The 20,515-nt window shown below is 37.6% G+C and overlaps 1 long non-coding RNA gene across 2 annotated transcripts in view; it reads right to left on the bottom strand.

Annotated features, from left to right (window-relative positions):
* Positions 1-20,515, bottom strand: part of LOC116278758 (uncharacterized) — a 58,706-nt gene that overhangs the window by 18,459 nt on the left and 19,732 nt on the right. Inside the window, exon 2 of one of the 2 annotated variants that reach the window (XR_012074696.1) lies at positions 8,674-8,813. The exons of the other annotated variant lie outside the window; for it this stretch is intronic. This is a non-coding gene — a long non-coding RNA (uncharacterized lncRNA). The remainder of the gene's footprint in view (positions 1-8,673; positions 8,814-20,515) is intronic. 2 annotated transcript variants of the gene reach the window in all.

The raw sequence follows: 20,515 nt of genomic DNA, 5'->3' as shown, positions 1-20,515 counted from the left end.
GTATAGTAAGCATTGAATCTATAAAGATGAATTCGACTTGGTTCCCGTCCGCCCAAATGGTGTGTGTCAATTTCCCAGAACAATGCTGAGTTCATCACAGGCACTTATTTGAATGCTGGTTTCTTTCTTCCTTCACTGCCTCACAAGGTCCACAGTCAAACGGGGGAGACAAACATAAGTAAATACTTCTAAAAGGAGGGGAAGGGAACTTTACGTGAAGGAACAGATGCATGGGAAAGCACACAGGACGCAAAGAAGAATGAGTAGAAGTAAGTTCACTCTGCAGTATTCTCCAGAACCTTGTTAACAACCACATTCAGATTTTGGGAAATCATTTTTACTAAAGTTTATTTTTTAATGAGTGGGGAACACCTGGATTAAGTTATTTTGTTTGGTGAGATCACCAAAGATCTAGGCTATCAAATTTCGCTGCAGAGGCTTTTTTTTTCTTTTTTTGGCAAATAAAGTCTGGATTTCATTCCTCAATGTTTCAAGGTTCCTGGTGGTAAAATTGGTGGTAGCGTTTGGGAAAAATGCTCTGCTATATGATACCTGTTACTAGCCTTGTAATCTTGGTTGTTATAAAATCTCCCTTCCTCAATTGCCTATTTCTCAGTTACTTGGATTAAATAAGAAAGCCATATAAAGTCCCTTGGCACATAGTAAGTGCTCAATAAATGGTTATCATTTTATTATTATAATTACCATTATTACTAAATTCCTCTCTGGACTCTGCCCATGACATGTAACTATCCAAGCAATAGAAAGCAATAATACGGATTTCACTTAAGTACTGGGATTCCTCATTTTCTTTTGCAGTCTGATTTTCTCCCAGCTTTACTGGTGTGTAATTTATGTACAGTAAAATGTATGCATTTTAATTTACAATTTAGTAAGTTTTAGAAATTGTATACAGTCATGTAACCACACCAACAATTAGGATATAGATCATTTTATTCTACCTAAAAAATTCGTCATGCCCTTTTTAGCTGATCCCTTCCCTCAACATCCAGCAGCAGGTAACCATTGATCTGACACTATAGTTTTGTCTTTTTCAGAATTTCATATAAATGGACTCATACTGCATGTAGTCTTTTTGAGATTTATCCACATTTTTTTGATGGGGGAGGGTAATTAGACATTTATTTTTAACAGAGGTACTGGGGATTTACCCCACAAGCTCATGCATGCTAACCATGTACTCTACCACTGAGCTGTACACTCTCCCTCACATTGCTTTTTTTTAATTGAAGTATAGTCAGTTTATAATACGTCAATTATTTCTGGTGTACAGCATAAGGTTTCAGTCGTACATATACATACACGTATTTGTTTTCATATTCTTTTTCTTTATAGGTTACTACAAGGTATTGAATGTAATTCCCTGGGCTATACAGAAGAAAATTCTTGTTTATCTATTTTATATATACTGGTTAATATTCTCAAATTTTGAACCCCTAATTTATCCCTTCCCACCCCCTGTGCCCTTAGTAACCGTAAGATTGTTTACTATGTCTGTGAGTCTGTTTCTGTTTTGTAGATAAGTTCATTAGTGTCTTCTTTTTTTTTTTTTAGATTCCACATATGAGTGATATTTGCAGCAACATGGATGGACCTGGAGATGGTCATTCTAAGTGAAATAAGCCATGTTGTTTTAATAGATATCCTGTTCCTTTTTATTTCTGAGTTGTATATTATAGTAAGAATGCACCACAATTATTTATCCCTTCCATTTGATGGACATTTCCAGTTTCTGACTCCTACATATAATGCTGCTCAGCATATTACCATACAAGTCTTTCCATAGATGTATGTTTTCATTTCTCTTAGGTAAATAGCTATGAGTGAGATTACTGGGTCGTTGTGGCAAGGGTAAGTTTAACTTTATGAGACTATCATGTTTCCCAAAGTTACGGTATCATTTTGCAATTCCAACAGCAGCATATGAGAGTCCAGTTGTTCCACATCTTGCCAAAGCTTGGAGTTGGCAATTTGCAAAATTTTATCCATTCTAGCAGGTGTGTTGTGCTGTATCACTGAGGTTTAGTTTGTATCTTTTCATGTGTTTTTGGCCATTTCTCTATTTTCTTTTGTGAAGTATCTGTTTAAATCTTTTGCCCATTTATATTAGATTATTTGTTATTTTATTAAACTGTAAGAGATTTCAAAAATATATACGGGAAACAATCTCTTAATCACAGTTATGTTTTGCAAATATTTTCTCTCAGTCTAAGGCTTTCTTTAAAATTTTCCTAACTGTACCTTTTAAAGAACACAAGTTTTCAATTTTGATGAGGTCATTATTATCAATTTTTTAATGGTTCATGCTTTTTGTGTCCTGTCTGAAAAATCTGTGCTAAACTAATATCACAAAGATTTTCTTCTATATTTTCATATAGATATTTTATAGCTTTAGTGCTTACATTTAGATCTTTGATCCATTTTTCAGTTAATTGTTGTATACGATATGAGGTAAAGTTTGAGATTTTTTTTCCCAGTTGTTTCAGCACCTTTTGTTGAAACACTTACCATTTCACCCTTGGTAACTTTGCCAAAAATCAATGAACTATGTATATATATGTATGGATCTCTTTCAGGATAACTATTTTGATATATCTTATGCCACTATCACAATATCTTAATTATGGCACCTTTATAGTAAGTCTTAAATTTGGTAATGTAAATTCTTTAAAATTGATTTTTTTTCAAAATTATTTTGTCCATTCTAGCTTCTTTGCATTTACCTGTAACTTTTATAATCCACTGGTCATAATAAAAAATCCTGCTGGGATATTTACTGGGATTTGCTTTTATTCTGTAGTTTAATTTGAGCAGAATTATTTTCTTAACAATATCAATCCTTTCAATTTATTAACATGATATATCTCTCCATTTATTTAGGTCTCCAAAATTTTTCTTTGGTATGGAACATAGGCCTTGAAAGTCATCTTTTGTCAAACTTATTCCTAAGTTTATTAGTATTTTATGCTACTGTAAATGGATTTGTTTTTCTAAGTTTCATTTTTCAATCATTCGTTGCTAGTGCATCAAAACAATTGATCTGTTTATCAATCATGTACCCTGTGTTCTTGCTAAATTCTCTTACCAGTCCTACTAGTTTTGTTTTCCTTTGTAGGTTCATTGGGCTTTTCCATGTACATCATCATGTGATCTGCAAATACAGTTATAGTCCTTCATTTATAGTCCTGCTTTTATCTTTCTTACTTTATTGCATTGAGTAGCATCTCCAGTATGATGTGGAATAGCAGTGTTAAGGGTAGAATTGTCTTTTTCCTTATTTAGATGGCAAATATTGAGTCTTTCAATATCAAGTATTCTGATGGTGAATTTTGTTAATTTTATGTGTTAACTGAGTTAGGCTAAGTTACCCAGATAACTTGGTCAAGCTTTAGATAGCACTGTGAAGGTATTTTTTGGCTGTGATTAACGAGCTCAGTAGACCTTGAATAAAGTTGATTCCCTCTATACTGTGGGTGGGCCTAATCCAATCAGTTTAAGGACTTAACTAACAAAGACAGGTCCTCTGAGAAAGAGAAAGAACTTGGCCTCCAGGCTGCCTGCAGACTCCAGCCGCAACGACAACTCTTCCCTGGGTCATCAGCCTGCTGGCCTGCCCTGTAGATTTTGGACTTGCCAGATCCCAGTCATGTGAATCAGCTGCTTTAAATAAATACTTGTCTACATATATGGTATATACATATGTACACACACACCACCCCCCCACCATTAATTGTTTCTCTGGAAAACCTTGTCTGATACAAGTATGATATTAGCTATGGTCTTTTCATAGATGTCCTTAAGTAGAGGACGTTTGCTCTTCTTAGTTTGCTGAGGTTTTTTCAAAAAATTTTTATTATAAATGGATTTGCGTTTTGTCACATGCTTTTTCTGGATCTGTTAAAATGAAGTATTTATTCTTGAGCTTGTTAATGTGATAAATTACATTAATGGATTTTCAAATGTTGATCCAAGCTTGCATTCTCAAGAAAACCTCATTTGGTCATGACTTACTATTGCTTAACTATATTGCTGAAATTCATTCATCACAATTTTATTCAAGGATTTTTATGTTTATGATCATGAGGAATAGTTTTCCGTAATGTCCTTGTGACATATTTGCCTAATCTTAATATTGAAGTGCTATCACAGAACTAATTGGAAAGTATTTCTTCCTTTTTTATCTCTAAAATAGTTTGTGTATGATTAGCATTATTTCTTCATTATATTTCTGATAGAATTCATCAGTGAAGAGATGGTTGTTTAAAGTTTTCTTTGTGGAAGGGGCTTTTTTTTTTAATTACAAATTCAATTTCTATAATGATACAGACTTCAAATTTCGTATTTATTCTTGGGTCAGTTTTGGTAACTTGTGACTTTTCAGTATTCTTCCATTTCATCTAAGTCATCATATTTATTGGTGTAAGATGTTCTTAATATTCCTTCATTATCCTTTTATGTCTGTAGTTTATGTCCCCATTTTCATTCTCTATGCTAATAATTTTTGTCTTTTCTTTTTTCTTAATAAGCCAAGCTAGAGGTTTATCAATCTTATGTCTTTTCCAAGAACCAGCTTCTGATTTTAATGATTTTTTTCTCTATTTTATGTCTATTTTCTATTTCACTGAGTTCTACACTTATCTTGATTATTTACTTCATCTTTAGGTTTAGTTTGCTTTTTGTTACTTAATTTCTTAAGATGGGAACTTAGATCATTAATTTTTATAGCTTTCTTCTTTTCCGGGGCTCAGTGAATTTTTTCTGTAAAGGTTCACATAGTACGTATGTTAGGTTTTGCATATCACATATGATCTCTGTTGAATTTTCTTCCTATTCTCCTCCTCTTCCTCATGCTTCATTTTGTTTTTACAATCACTTAAAACTGCAGAAGCATTCTTAGCTCACAGGTCATAAAAATAGGCTACAGGCCAAATATGTCCAAAGGGATATAGGTTACTAAATCCTGCTTTTTTCTAATATGAGCATTAAAAGCCATGTTTTTCTCTGAACACTTAACTGCATCCAACAAATGTTGGTATGTTGTATTTTTATTATCATTCAACATACTGTTACATTTCCCTTACAACTTTTTCTTTGACTCACAGAACATTCAGAAGTGTGTTTTTATTATTTTCCAAATTTGGGGAGTGTTTCCTTGATGCTCTTTGTGATTTCTAATTTAATTATGTTGTGGTCAGAGAATATACTTACATGACTTCAGTCTTTTCAAACTTATTGAAGCTTGTGTTATGCCTCAGCTTTTGGTCCATCTTGGTGAATAAATCATGGCAGCTGAAAAAATGTGTATTCTGTAGTTGAGTGTTTTTTTTTTTTAATAAACACCAACTATTGTATAGTGTTGATAGTCTTGTTCAGTTCTGTGAGCTTATTCTATGATTACTGCATCTTTCTGTATCACAGCTATACCTTACAGGTAAGAAGGGTAAGCAAACCTCTTTGCCATTACACTAAAAATTTCAGATAACAATAACCATGTTATTGCAATAGCCAGCAATTATAAGGATATCTTTTACATCATTGTTTAAAATGGGGAATATTGGAAAGAATCTACATTTCCTACAACTGGGAATTGGGTTAGCAAACAATGGCAAAGTCCTACAATAGAGTATTTTTTTCAGCTATAAAAATGATGCTGTGGAAAGGTAGGTAGTAACTCAGAAAGATATTAAAACTTATTATTAAGTGAAAACAGCAAGTTGTAAAACACCTACATTTGATTAGATTTTTTGCTAGAAAACTCCTACCTATTCACCCAGCTAGCCATCAGTCACCACCTACTGCAGGATTTAGTCCAGTGTATAAGCTGGTTATCTCAGTATGAAAAGATTATGGGTCATTTTATGTTTTATTTTCCTTTTGCTTATCTTTATCTCTATGGTAATTTTTTTCTTTGCTGAGTATTTCTTACTTCTTAACATATGAAAACTAAATGGAATGTATTATAATGAGAGTAAGAGTGAAAGAGAGTCAATGCCAGTGTGCTAGAGAGTGTGTCTACGAGAGAAGAGCACGTTAATTCAGAGAAATACTGGTGTCTCCGGGCTGCCACCTACACTAACTCTGAATATGACTCTGGCTTTCAACCTGCCTCCTACACTAAAGCAATTCAAACCATGCTCCCCATGGTCTACCCCTATAGCTCATACCTGTAACCTGATGTCAACACATGTCTATGTCTGACCTCCACTTGGACCCCACCTACCTCAACTCATGTAGTTATGATATAAGAAGATTTTAAGTTGTAAGTTGGACCATAGATAATGTACCAGTCTGCATTAATTTCATGATTGGCTGGGACTCTACAATACACATACATCCATACATGTACCAAACTTCCAGTCTATACCGGAAGTACCAGCTAATTGCCGGATGTCATTTATTAACTCGCTTAACTTTTTTTCTCAGTTACCTAGATCGATTTTCCCAATTACATTATCTGCCCTTGGCATATATTATATAAACATGAATATAAATTTTTATATATTAAAACCTGTATTTAAGTAAGACTTCAGTAATTGAGGTCTTAATATTTTGGGAAGTGATTTTTGTATTTAAAGCTTTATTCCTTAATGTTAAAAATTATATATTCAGAATTACTGTAATGCTGGCTCTCTAAATCTTTTCATTTATCTATTTCATTTGTTCATCATATGTCAGGATAATGAAAAACAAAATTTAACTCATCCGGTTCAATGGAAGAGTTTAATGAAGTGATGGTGCTATAGGCTGAATGTTTGTGTCACCCCAAAATTTATGTGTTGAAATCCTGATCCTCTAGGTGATGGTATTAGGAAGAGGAGGCCTTTAGAGGTGTTTAGATCATGAATGAGATTAGTGCTTTTGCCAGTGAGAGAGACTCTCTCATCCCTTCCAACATTGTAAGGTTACAGCAAAACCAAACCAAATCACACCAAAACAAACAGCTGTCTGGAAAGCGGGCTCTCACAGCAGAATCTGCTGATGTCTTGATTTTGGACTTGCCAGCCTCCAGAACTGTGAGAAACAAATTTTTGTTATTTAAGCCACCCAGTTTATGGTGTTTTGTTATAACAGCCCAAATTGACTAACACAAATGGGTTTACTGAGATGTGGGCAGAGATGAAGAAACCAAAAAGGATGTGGAGACAGCCAGGAACTAACAAGGCAGGAAGCTGTTATCAGCTTTAGACCTAAAGGGGCAAGAGGAGGAAATGATGTTTCTGGAACCCAGTGGGAGCTGGTGCCATGGAGGAAGGACTGCCGCATGGGAACTGTGGTTGTAGAGGGCCCAGCCACAGCAGAGGCAAAGTGCAGAAGGAGAAGGGGGTGGAAAGAGGAGCCTGATGTGCCTTCTTTCCACCTTCCAACCACCTATAGCCTGTAGCCAACGGCAGCCACCCAGCAAAAACACCTGGGTGATGCAGTCTGCAGGAGTCAGGACAGAGACCGGCAGATGAGGATGGAGGGCAGAGAATGAATGGCAAGGGGAGAAATGAAAGTAGCGTATTCACTCAACAAATACTTTTTAAACTGATTGTTATGTTCCAGACATTGGGCTAAGTGTACTTGACACGCTAAGCTTTGTTTGGGGTTTGTAAGTAGATCTATTGGGCACAGATCCAGAGGCAATTTCTTTTTTCTTGAATATTATTTCTATTTACACCATTTCAATAGGGATAGCTCAGTGAGGTTTGCCACCTTTTGCTTCTGCTTGCTGTTCTATGTAATAGCACACTTTGAAAGGCCATAAGTATAGATCAGGCACAACTTCTCATAATTAAGCAGGAGTTAAACACACAGTTGAATTTTGGAATTTTCCATAAGGGAGTTTTCTAGGCTCTTTGTTGGCTTTAAGGAAAAAGCACAAATAAGGACACAGAGCACAGAAGACAGGAGGCAGGAACAAAAGCAAGTAACTTAATGAGCTATTCAAAGGGGAATTCACAAACTCTGCTTCTTGAAGCCTTAATGAGAAAGATGGCATTTGGGTGAGGAGTTCATATTACTGGGAATGTGTTGTTTGGAGAAAGGCAATGGATTTGCAAGCAGCAGCTTTCTGATAACAATTCTAAATCAAAAGTGAAAGAACATGCGTCTCCTTTCATAGCTACACAATCCAGGCTGTGAAATATTGAATGGACTTAAATTTCTCTCTTCTAACCTCTGGCAATTTTAGAAGCCAGTTCTTTGCATTTTAAGGACTACACTCTCCCTTCCTTCCATAGAGGCCAAGCAGAAGAATTTGGCTGGTTCAAGTGTATTTTATATCACACAATAGATTAGTTCCTTTACTACTTTATTAAATTGATATTTCTTAATGATTATGTAAAGCTTGGGAATAGAATGTCCATCTTCTGATTTAGGTTCTGCCACTGTGTAAACTTGGGCCGATCACTTAATTTCTCAGAACGTCAACGTCATCATCTGTGAAATGGGGGTAATGAGTGGGGATCAACCAGAAAAGAGAGCACTTACCCAGGCTTTGGGAAGTCATTAATTGCATGAATTGTACAGCAAATTGGATCTGTACATATCTGTGTGTTCCCACTTGAGAAGAGAGAATCAGTATGTTACACTAGATTTTCCAAAAACTTTATGGTCCCTAAAAACATTTATGCAAATCCAAACCAAAAAGTAGTAAAAAATCATACTTACTAAAAATTCTACAATTTCATTCTAACCAGTAGTTTAGCTTAAATTTCAGATCTGCTTTTGGTCCTTGCCTTGGGCTTCAGTTTGTAGTGGTTTTGCCAATTCTAGGTTTAAATTTCCACTTTCTTCCCAGTTTTAATGATCTATAAACACATAAATCAGATTCTTAACAAGGACACAAGCCCTCAAATACATTAGAGACATTCACATTTAAAGATTATTTTTACAATGTGAACATGTATGCCCTATTTTATCTCTTTTAAACATCACTATTTTAAGATCTGGTTTCTCATAACATGCAAGGAAACTCAGCTTGAGATATTTAATAGAATTTCAGAGTAAAAGAAAAAAGATCTTGTAGACGCACTGACCAAAACAGCTTTTGGAGATGATGGAAATGTTCTATAAATTTGTACTTTCTAATATGGTGACCATTAGTCATAACTGATTGACACTTGAAAGGTGGTTAATGCAACTGAAGAGTCAAAATTTTAATTTAATTTTAGTCACACATAGCAAGTGATTACCACATTGGACTACACAGTCTTAGAGAATGTCCCATATAACGCACATCAGGAACTAAAAATCTCGTAACACCTTCTAAACCAGAGATTCGCAACAGCAACACTATTGAGTGGAGTTAGATAACTCTTTGTGGGGCATGGGCAGGGGGCTGTCCTGTGCATTGTAGGATGTGTAGCAGCATCCCTGACCTCTACCCACTGGATAGCAATAGTACGCAAAGCCCAGTTGTGACAATGGCATCAGACATTGCCAAATATCATCTGGAAGGTATAGTTGCCCCAGATTGAGAACCGCTGCTTTTGAGTCAGATATCCTTGAGCTTTGCCTTGAAAATATCCAAGGACCAGGCACCTCACCATGTAGACCAATTCCATCTTGGGTTCTTGAAATTATTAGGAGGTTATTCCATAGTATATGGCTGCCCATAATTTCTCTTCTCTCGTCTTTGCACTTGTTGGCATCTCTGCTATTCTATTTGTTGAAGAGGAAGGTGACAATGAATAAGCCAGTTGAAATGTGTCTTAACAGGATGCGCAACACAGTGGTTAAGAGTGTGAGCTCTACAACTAAAGAAACTGGGTTCAATCTCTGAGTCTGTCAAGAACTGGCTGAATGATAATTGGCGAGTTAATTTAGCTCTTTGTTTCTTGGTTTTCCCACTTGTAAAATAGGAATAATAATAGTAACCAGAGTTGTTTTAGGATGAAACACAATAATGTCTTTAATATGCTTGGTTATTGTTATTACAAGTAATAACAACAACAACATTTTACTTCCCTGTTGTGCTAGTTGTTACGTTTTTTATCACATGGGATCCTCCCGATGATTTTGCTATTCCCATGGGACAAATGAAAAATGTTGATGCTCGTATAGTTTAAGTGATGTGCCCAAGGGCATGCTTGGGTGAGTAAGGAAGCTGGGATTTAAATCCATTTCACCCACTCAGATGTGTAATATAGAAAAGTTAAACAGACAGACAAATAAATAAAAACAAATGAACAAACAAAAACAAACATAGATACAGAGAATGGACGAGTGGTTACCAAAGGGGAAGGGGTGAAAGAGGAAGGTGAAATGGGTAAAGGGAGTCAACTGTATGGTGATGGATGGAAAATAAATGTGATCTCACGTTTTTTGTCTGTGAGGGATCAGTCTGTGAGCTCCAGGTACAGAGAGTTTTACATAGGTTATCAGGGATTTATGTAACCCTTAGAAGAACCAGGGCACAAAGGCCAGAGAAGCCACCAGCCAAGGTTCTCAGCCTGAAACACTAAAGCTGGAGGTTCTCAGGAGCCAGTGGAAAGCTGCTGTGCAGCTCTGTCCACCCAGGTGTCTAGATATAACCCTCTCTGCAGAAGAAGGGTCCCTGCTTCTTTTCTTTCTTCCAAGTGTCTCACAGATGCTCAAACCGGGAGCCTGCAGGGAATGGCATTCTGGGAAATGTAGTTCCTGCTTTGCTTCTGTGATGCTGAGGAGAACTAAATGGGGATGATGGGGATGCTGACAACCAAAATTCCAGCACACAGCCAAGGGATTCATGCAGTAACCAGCAGATTAGAGGAGGTAGGATGATCTGTGGGAAAGGTCCCGTGTCCAGACGTCTCCTTCAGCACCTATGTTTATCAGCGGACAACTGACTTCACACTGCAGGCTCTTTGCCTATCAGGTTATATACAAAATTACACACACAAAGGAGTCTCATCGAGTCTGGAACACAGTGAAGGCTCAGTATTGGTTCTTGGTCCTGCCAGCTATCAACGGACAAGTGCATTCTGGGGGCCATTTGCCCTTCGTGCACTTAAATAGTACAAGGCAAATGCTCTTCGGGCAGAGATGGCTGGTAGCCCTAAAATCCACTCTTCCTTCTTCCCTAGTGATAGAGGCCCTGTGATGGGCCAGATGAAGTTCCATTTCTGGCCTTGTTTGAAGTCAAATCTGGCCATAGTCTTACCTGTGACTGTAAGGGGGAGTGATGCATACAGATTCCAGGTCTGGCCTTTGAAAAGAACTGGATCTGCACCCCCACTTCTCCCTCTATCTGCTGCTTGGGATGCAGCCTTTCTGATGAGAGCCAGGACAGGGTTTTAGACCATAGATTGAAGACAGCCGTGGATTAAAGACAGCAGAGCACCAAGCCAGAAGGAACTGGGCTCCTTGCCCCTCTGGGACTGCCGTGTCCAACAAGACAGCTTGGGCCCAGACTACTAGGTGAGTGAGAAATAAATTTCTGTCTTGTTGCTGCCACTGAAGTTTCTTTGTTGTAGCCTGTCTTCAGACCATATACCATTGGATCCAAACGCTCCTGCATAATTCCTTAATTATGATATTCAGGCAGCTTTCTGTGGGGTGGGGGTGGGAATGCTCACCTGAGACAGATTTCAAACTAGAATGGCCAATGTCTCACTTAGACAGCTAATTGTATTTTGAAAGACAGATCCTGAAAATGGTGGGTGGGCAAAAGGAACTGAAAAAATGGGGAGAGGTAGATGCATCAGGAACCAACTAGGAGGAGGGAGCTTAGAGGCCCTGAAGGGGAAGCAAGCGGCCCTTTAAAGCAGCAAGGTGTTCCACACCCAAGACAGCAGGAGAACTGATAAGAAATGCTTTAAAAGCACAAGTCAGTGACATGTCTCGGCTTTCATGAATACTGCTGGTATTAAACGAATTTGACGGATAGAGCAATGCTTCCCTCGGCCGACGCTTGGGTGATCATCAGTGCTTAGCCGCACGCGTGCTTCCACCAATAATCACAATTTAAAGATTGCAAGTAATAAAAGCATCAAACTGAAATATCTGCTGCCTTTACAGACACGAAGAACTAGAAGGTACCGCCACAGTCGTTGGGATCTTGGCTGGCACGTTTACTGTGGCATTAACTACATCATAACCTCAGCCGTTGTATAGATGTCCTTTCTCTAGACTGTGAGCCCTCTGTGAATTATTTGCCTTTGTACCTTCTGCTCCTGGAATGGTCGATAAATATTTAAATGGATGAATCTGTTCAACCTTCTCACTTTTGTGGTGACTTGTTCAATGTCAAAAGTAATAATAGAAAGAAAATCTGCTTTCTTTTTTCCTTCTAAGTGGGAAGTTCTATTTCTATTTTCCTCAGGGCCTGGATGGTTAAAACAAACCTCTTATTAGGGAGTCCTGTGGACTCCAGATCCACATACGCACAAACACAAAAAACACATACACACAAACACATAGGTATACAAACCCCAACACAGAGGGCCACACAAAATACACACAAACACATGGGTTTCACGTTTGAATTTCAGGTAAACAATGAGTACTTATTTTAGCATAAGCGCTAAATATTGCATACACAAATTCACATGGGACATCATACTTAACACTAAAGAGTTATTTGCTGTTTATCTGAAATTCAAACTTAGCGGTGGGACCTGTGTTTTTATTTGCTTAATCTGGAAACTTTAACACAAACACCCACATAGATACACCTGCGGGAACACATACAGACACACATAAGCAGATACAAGCATGTACACACCCAAGATTTAGTTGCTCTTAACAAATCCTGCCACTACTAAACTCGTCGTACAAACTTACCAGTTCTAGCTTTCCCTTTGAGGGGCTGGGGAGGTGTCAAGGAGGCCTGGGAAGGAGACAGAAGGCTGACTCTTTACTCCTAGCGGTCTGCGTGCGGGAGGAAAAGGGAATCCTAGTGTTCGGTGATAGGAAAAGCTGCTTTAGGAAGGGCGTATCTCCCCCCCAGACTTCACACACGGGCACACAGACACACACACCCCCCCCTCAGCATCTGTAATCACCACCATCGCCATGAGTAATTCCTTCTGCATGATTTTGTAAAGAGATTCAAGCTCCAGAAAGGAGCTTTATTCCTTAGAAATCTATGGTGCTGAGTTTACAGATATGCTTGGCAATGAATGATGGGGTGAGTCTGCATAGAATTGTGTCTTGGCTTAGGGTGCTACCATGTGCCCCTAACTTACCTACGGGTAATTTCTGACTCCACTTTCTTTATTGCCCCACAGCCCATAGTAACTCTTTTCCATCACACACTCATTAATGTCTATTAAAATCATAGCAGAAATGTCTTAGATAGGCTTTTTGCCCTCCATTCCCATGGACACTGGCCACCCTTAGCCCCTTATCATCTCTCACCTGACACTCTCAACCTGCCAACTAATTCATCATCTGAGAAATTACCAGAACAAGGCACCCAATGTGCAGATTTGATCATGGTCCTCCCTTCCTTGAACTCCTTTGATGGTGTTCCATTTTCTCCACCATAAACCCAGATACCTTAGCATGGCTTCCAAGGCCATGCACTATCAAATGAGCTAATTGTGTAATGCACTGGCACAAGGCTTTGCACAGTAAAACAGGTGCTAAATAAAGGCAGTATTCAAAGCAAAGACTGTAGTATTTGTAGACCTAGCAGTAATAGTGTTGTTGCCATTTAAGGCTGGCAGGCAAGTAGGTTGGGAGTTCAGAGACACCAAGCAGCAGCAATCTGTTTGTGTCCTTCATGAGAGGGCAGTGGGTACCAGGGAGGGTGTGAAGGCTGGCTGTACTGAGAAAGGGAATTCAGAAAGAGGAGGTGGGCATCAACCAATGAAGACTTCTATCCCTGTCACTTAGAAGCTGCACAAGGTCAAGGGGATGAGGAGGTTGGTCCCATCTCTGCCATGCTGTTTAAAACGTCCCAACTAATCAATCCTGTAGTATTTCATGATGTTGTCCAGGGCAAGTGACCAGGGACAGAGGGGGACAGGACAACTTTCTGAAGGACCTGATAAGAGGATCTCTAGGTCTTTTCCCTTTTGTTATGGATATTCCCTAAAATGTCATTCCCGGCATGTCACTTGGAAGCCTATCTTGACTGGCTCCGCTCAGACCTTTGGCTAAGGGAGAACTGGCTGTGTGTTTGGAAACTTGAATTTCAGATTAGATGGAGCTCTTTACTAGCTGGTGCCCTTGGGCAGAGCAACTGCTCAGAGCCTTGGCTTCCTGGTAAAGGAAGATGTGAAGACTAGAGCTATTGTTTTTTAATCTATATTTTTATGAGGCACCTAGGGGACTGCCTTTAGGGGCAGAACTGAACAGAGTCCTCTGGCTCCTGCTTGACAGTTTCAACCCCAGCAGCCTTCATTTGGTTTTTACATAGATCAGAATTTCACATAAGCTTTTGTTGGGGCACCCCAGGAGCTGCTAATTCTGACAGCCACCAGGAAAAAAAAAAAAAGCTTATTTCTGACCTAATGTTCAATCATTTTTGACCCACACTTTGAACATGGAGAATCAAGCAGACTCTTTTGAGGGGCTGATTAACATTCCCTCATGTCTGACAGAACCAAAGGTCTCTGGCTGGGAGACGATGGGCCTTCTGTGTGGAGGTCCCATTATTTGGTGGAGAATCCTCCCTCAGAGTGTGTGTGGCTTTGCAGACCTACATCTCTGCAGACGCGACAGTGGCCCAGGCGAGTTCCCCACTTGCCTATTGTGTGGGGAATGCTGGCAGGTCACCGATGCCTGGCTTCCCACATCTCAGCAGCTCCAGCCCCAGGTCCTGCCCTGGTGAATTCCCCAGTAAGGAAACGAGATCCCAAGTCCCAGGGTTCTTGGTCCTGGATGTGCACTAGAATCACCTGGGGAATTTTAGGAGTTCTGGTGCTTGGGGTACACTTCAGACCTATGAAATCAGAATCTCTGGGGATGGCACATAGTTCCACTGAGATGCACTGTTCTAGGTACATGAAGGTGGGTCTATCCAGGAGGAGACTGTTAATTCCCTAAGTGGCCAACTCTGCTGCCCGGGAGACCCCGCTGGCACCCTCAGCAGTAACGACAAGTGGACCGTGCCACCACTCCCCTTCCCACTCGAAATTCTATAATGATTATGGCTGTGCATTTGTAGGATGTCATCAGACACAGCTCTTCATATTAGCCTGCAGCACAGCAGGTGAAAAGCCACTCTTCATTTTCTCCATGATTTTCCTTGCATGATTATTTTACTGAGAAACTTCTCACCTCTGTCTTTTGAGAAAGCTCAGGATCTTACCTACGATATGTTTCAGGACTGTCATAAAGGTGGTGGAGTTTGAAATCTGCCTTCATCTGAGGGAGAGATACTGTGGAAGCTGAATAATAATGAACTACTTATTACTGCTCCTGACAGGGAAATAAGCCAGATTCCATTAGCTGGTTTACCCATCATGTATTTGATATAAACGTAGTGTGTATTGTTTTTAATGTGACGTTCGGTATTAGAGGGATGTGCCAAAGTCAATATCAGGAGACAGCAAGGACTAAATACACAGCTCTTTAAGGATCTATTCTCATTGTTTCATTAATCCTGACTCTATAGAAATCCTAACCTGTAACTGGATAAAATTTGGCACAAAACTTTACTGAGAGGCAGAGATGTTCATATTTAGGAAAAATCCAGATAACCCTTGGCTGAGTTTTTAATAGCATATTTACATTTTATTCAAAGAAGTTTCAAGGAAGGTATATGTTAATTTTTATAATTCTTGGCTTTATTTGAATGTTTCAGTTAACTGCTCAGATTGCATAAGGGAAGAGAGTTTCTACGGGATGTAACTGTTGCCTTTGTTAGTTCTTTATATTTAGTTTCTTTTCTTGTGTTTTTCATTTTCCCTTTTTTTTCTTTTTTTTTTTTAATGGAGGTACTGGAGATGGAACCCAGGACTTTGTGTATGCTAAGCATGTGCTCTACCACTGAGCTATACCCACTCCCCTTCATTTTTCTTACTTCCGGAATTAAATAATTAGTGTGATGGATGTCTGGTTTTTTTTTCTATCCAGTGTCACTTTCTTTAAGAAACTGTTTTTCCCTTCACCACCTATGATTCTACTGGGCCCCTGACAATGGGATCCTGGCTTGTCTCTAATAAGTCACCTAAGATAGCTCATTCAGGTATTCTCTCCTGGGGAGCTGAATCAACTGGCAATTGTAAATGAGTCACCCCAGTTTCAGCTTCTTGAGGAAAATTCTATGAATTCCTGGTGCTGAGTTCTGACTTTCCTTTTGCCTTTTGACTCTGTGACCTATTCCAGTAGAAAAATAGGAGTCTCCCAGTGGACAGGTCATGGAGGACTGGGGAATCCTTTGATTATATTTCCAAATCAGCTTTTTAGTTTTTTGCAACTTTTAAGTTTCTTTAAACTTAATGGAAACATTTCATTTACTTATTTTAAATCTTTCTTCTTTAATGATAAAAGAATTAAGTGCTATGACTTTCCCCCGAGTACAGTTTTCACTGGAGTATGGTAGAGTTATCATTAGTATTTCCTAAGTAGTTTATTATTGCACTTTTGGTTTATTCTCTGATCCTAGAGTTTTTCGGCAAGAAACTTCCTGAGTTCCCCCCAAATCGAAAGCTTTATGATTTTTGTGTTTTTTTTTTTTGATTTCTAAATATTCTGGCTCCATCACCAGCATCTAACATACTGCTTGGCAAATGGTAATGCTCATTAAATATTGGATGAATGAATGAATAAATGAATGAATGAGAAAACGGAACCTGTTAATATAGTAGTTTCAGCCAATTGTGGTAAACTTTTGTAAATGTTTTAGGGGTAATTTTAAATAATGAATTTTTTTGAAAGGCAAAAAGCTCTATTTACTAAACAACTTGAGTCTATGTTTCAGAGTCTCTATATCCTTATATGTTTCTGTCTATCTGATTTTTCAGTTTACAGAAAAATGTTTAAAGCCTTCCATCATGTTTTAATTAAGTGTCTAAAATGGAAATAACTATTTTTCTGGGCAAGATTTAATGTGAAAATCTTTTAAGAGCAATGGTTTGATGGCTTCAAAAGAGTCCAACCAAAGCAAGATGAGGCTAAGCAGATAGTACCTACATTGCTTTAATCTCTCTGCTAAGAAGGAACAAAGAACTGTTTTTCCCTATTCTCATGTGGCCCCAAATTCCCATGTTAGTCTAGTTCTCTTAAATAAAAGGGGGGGGGCACATGGTGTTTGCTGCCACACAGAAATTGCCGTTGATGGGCTCTGCCAGCTGGCTAGTTCAAAGAGCTTGGAATTATGTCCCCTTTTATTGTTTCTCCTGGAGTGGAATTAGGAAACCTAAGGATGCCATCAAATCATAATGCAATCAGACTTGAAATGCTAGGGGATCACCTTTGTTTGTTTTTCTTTTTCTCTAATAGAAACATTAAACAGCAAGCAAGCCTCATTTCCAGACAGAGGTAAAGTGCTCAAAGGAATTCTGCAAACATTACATGGTCTCTCTGGGAAAGAATATGGAGCTTGGATAATCTGCCACAGTTTATTAATTCCATTTGTTTTCAAAGAAAAGGATGGTTTTTCACATGGCAATGCTAAAAAGCCCCAGCTCATAAAAAGAGATTTTTCAAGGGTTTTCCTATAGCATAGCCTGATTATGGTCTTTTGTTTTTCTTGTCTTTTTGTTTCTCTTTCTGGGCTATGTTATTTGACATGAAAAGGTGCATGCCTGCTGTCGTTCCATTGTGAATTGTACTTTTATCCATTAAAAATAAGCTTCTTTGTTTAATTTAATCCTTTTGCCTTAGGTTCTCCATTGTCAGATAATACTGCCACTCCTAACTTTTCTATGTTTGTATTCACTTGGTAAATCTCTGCCTCCCTCTTTCATTTAAAATGTTCAGGTTATTTGCTATTAGATGTATCTTTTTAAAAAATGTTGTAATAATGTGAAGACCCTGTCTTATAATAGCAAAAGTAATTTGCATTCATTGTTTGATTTCACTCTTGTCATCTCTAAGAATTTTTTTTCTATTTCTACAGCAATATATGCTTTTTCACTTTTAATATTGTATATTTCTGTTCTCTTCTTTGTCTTCCCTACTACTCCAGATTCGAGGACAAGCATATAAATTTCCTGTTAGATATATTTTTTGCCAATATTTCCTAATATAGTTTTAACATTTTGATGCTGTGCTTCAGTGAATAGATTCAATCATTATTCATGAGTAGTATATCTTTATTGAAAATTTTGTTGAAAGATATAAAACAAACCCCGTTTGTCCTGTTTAGCAATTGTTTCTCTTTATTTTAACTTCTTAAAAATATTATTGCCTTCCCTACATTCTTTCTGGCCCAATACACATTTATCCAACTCCTTATTTTTAATCTTCGTTAATTAATTTTTGCTGAATCTCTGGAAAATCCCATATGCTTGAATTTTTTATTTATCTAAATCTGAATTCTTAGAATTTTTCATACATTCATATTCATTTTAACAATTTATTTCTAGCACCTTGATTTTGTCATCTTATTTTTTACTTTTAAACATTTTTTTCTCATCTTTCACTTTTTTCTTTTCCTACTCTTTTTCACATTGGCGAAAGTCTCCTCTTTTTTCTATTTCTTTAGAAATCAATATTTGTAATTTTGGTCTACCAATGATAATCTTAAAACTGAAAAACATATTTCTCAATTAATATCAAGGAGAAACTAACATGTCTTTTGGATACCTGTATAAGCTGGGGGAGTTAGCAATTTCTCCTTCCTTCCTCCCTCTTGCCCACCATCTCTCCTTGGTTTTGCCATAGATAGTGGACTTTCCATCCAAATTAATAATATTAATAATTTTGTATATTATGAACATTAAATTTAAGAATTATTCTTTTTTAGTTGTGTTAGTTAAGTGTACAGCAAAGGGATTCATTTTTTTTTCAGATTCTTTTTCATTGTAAGTTATAAGACACTGAATAGGGTTCCCTGTGCTATACAGTAAATCCTTGTTGCTCATCTATTCTATATATAGTTGTTTGTATCTGTTAATCCCCTACTCCTAATTTATCCCTCTTCTGCTCCCTTTCCCTTTTGGTACCATAATTTTGTTTTCAATGTCTGTGAGTCTGTCTCTGTTTTATCTACAGAGTCATTTGTATTATTTTTTAGATTCCACATAAAAGTGACACCATGTAATATTAATCTTTCTCTATCTGATTTACTTCTCTAAGCATAATATTCTCTAGGTGCATCCATATTTTAAAGAATTATTTTTGATGTTTTCATTGTTTCACTCCAAGCTAATATCAATTATTTAATTACTTTAAAATTTTACTTATTTTATTGCTTGTCACCATTAATTTCCTATCCAACCTCCAGACTCAAGCTCTTGGGTTGGAGAATTTCTGCATCAGAACTTCAAGTAATTGTTATTAAGGGAAGTCTGTGGATGTTATGCTTTAAATATCACTTTATTGGATACAAAACCCTTAGGTCACAAAGTTTCCCTCTCAAATGCTGTGGTTATTCTCTGTTGACTTTTGGCATTTGAGATTTTTTAAGAAGTCTGATGCCAACTGAACTATTTTTATTTTTGAATAACCACCTATTTTTAATCTCTGAACGCCTGTAGGATTTTTCTTTTTTGTCACTTAAGTTTAAAAATTCTACCACATAAATGTGCATTTCTCTTCAGATATTTTGCCTGGTACTTAGAAACCCTTTTGCTCTGAAGCTTCTAGTCTTTCACACCAAGGACTTTTTCTTCTATTGGTTGTTTAATGATTGAGTCTCCTCCTTTGCTCTGCAATTTCTGGAATTTCTCTTTCATATGAAACACTCACACACACATAAAATCCTTTGGGTTACTTTTAATCTCTTTTCTGTTTCTGCACTTTGTATTCCTTTCTTTAGCCTTTTTTGCCTGAGTTTTGGGCGCCTTAATCTCATCTTCTTATAAACTCATGTGTTTGTAAAATCCCATCTACTGAGGGAAACTTCTGTTGTGTGTTTAAAAAGAACCAACTATTGACTTACTTTTAATAATACAAATTATAGATTAATTCATCTCACTGATTAAAGTTAAAGGTATTCAAATAAAATGAAAACTGCCCTGAACATTTTTCCAACTCGTTTCCCTTCTCCAAATTAAAAAAGATATATATATGTTTCCATATCTTTTTCTGTGTATTTACACCCATATAGAAATATATGCTTTTGTTTTTTCCTATTATTTGCATGGAAACTTTCTATTGATACCTTTTTTTCAATTTGCATTTTTCATTCAACAACAGGTAGGGGAAGTGGTTCCACGCTGGCTTAGGTCAGGTTTCCTGGGAAACAGAAGCTGGACTGGAGATCAGTGTGTAGGTGGTTGATTAGCTATGGATTTTAAGAATAACACCTGTGGGAGTTAAGGAGGCAGGATTGATCAGACGAAGGTCAACTGCAAAAGCAAAGCTCACAGCCATTTCAGTGTGTGCGTGTGGAGGGGTGTGCTGTGGGGTCCCAAACTGAGATCAGCGGGCTTTTATCCACATCCACACACGGACCAGACACTGGATGTGA

Source organism: Vicugna pacos, chromosome 7, assembly GCF_048564905.1.
Source record: "Vicugna pacos chromosome 7, VicPac4, whole genome shotgun sequence".
NCBI lineage: Eukaryota > Metazoa > Chordata > Mammalia > Artiodactyla > Camelidae > Vicugna > Vicugna pacos.
Note: the sequence above shows the minus strand (reverse complement) of the source record. Positions and strands in the feature narration are given on the sequence as shown.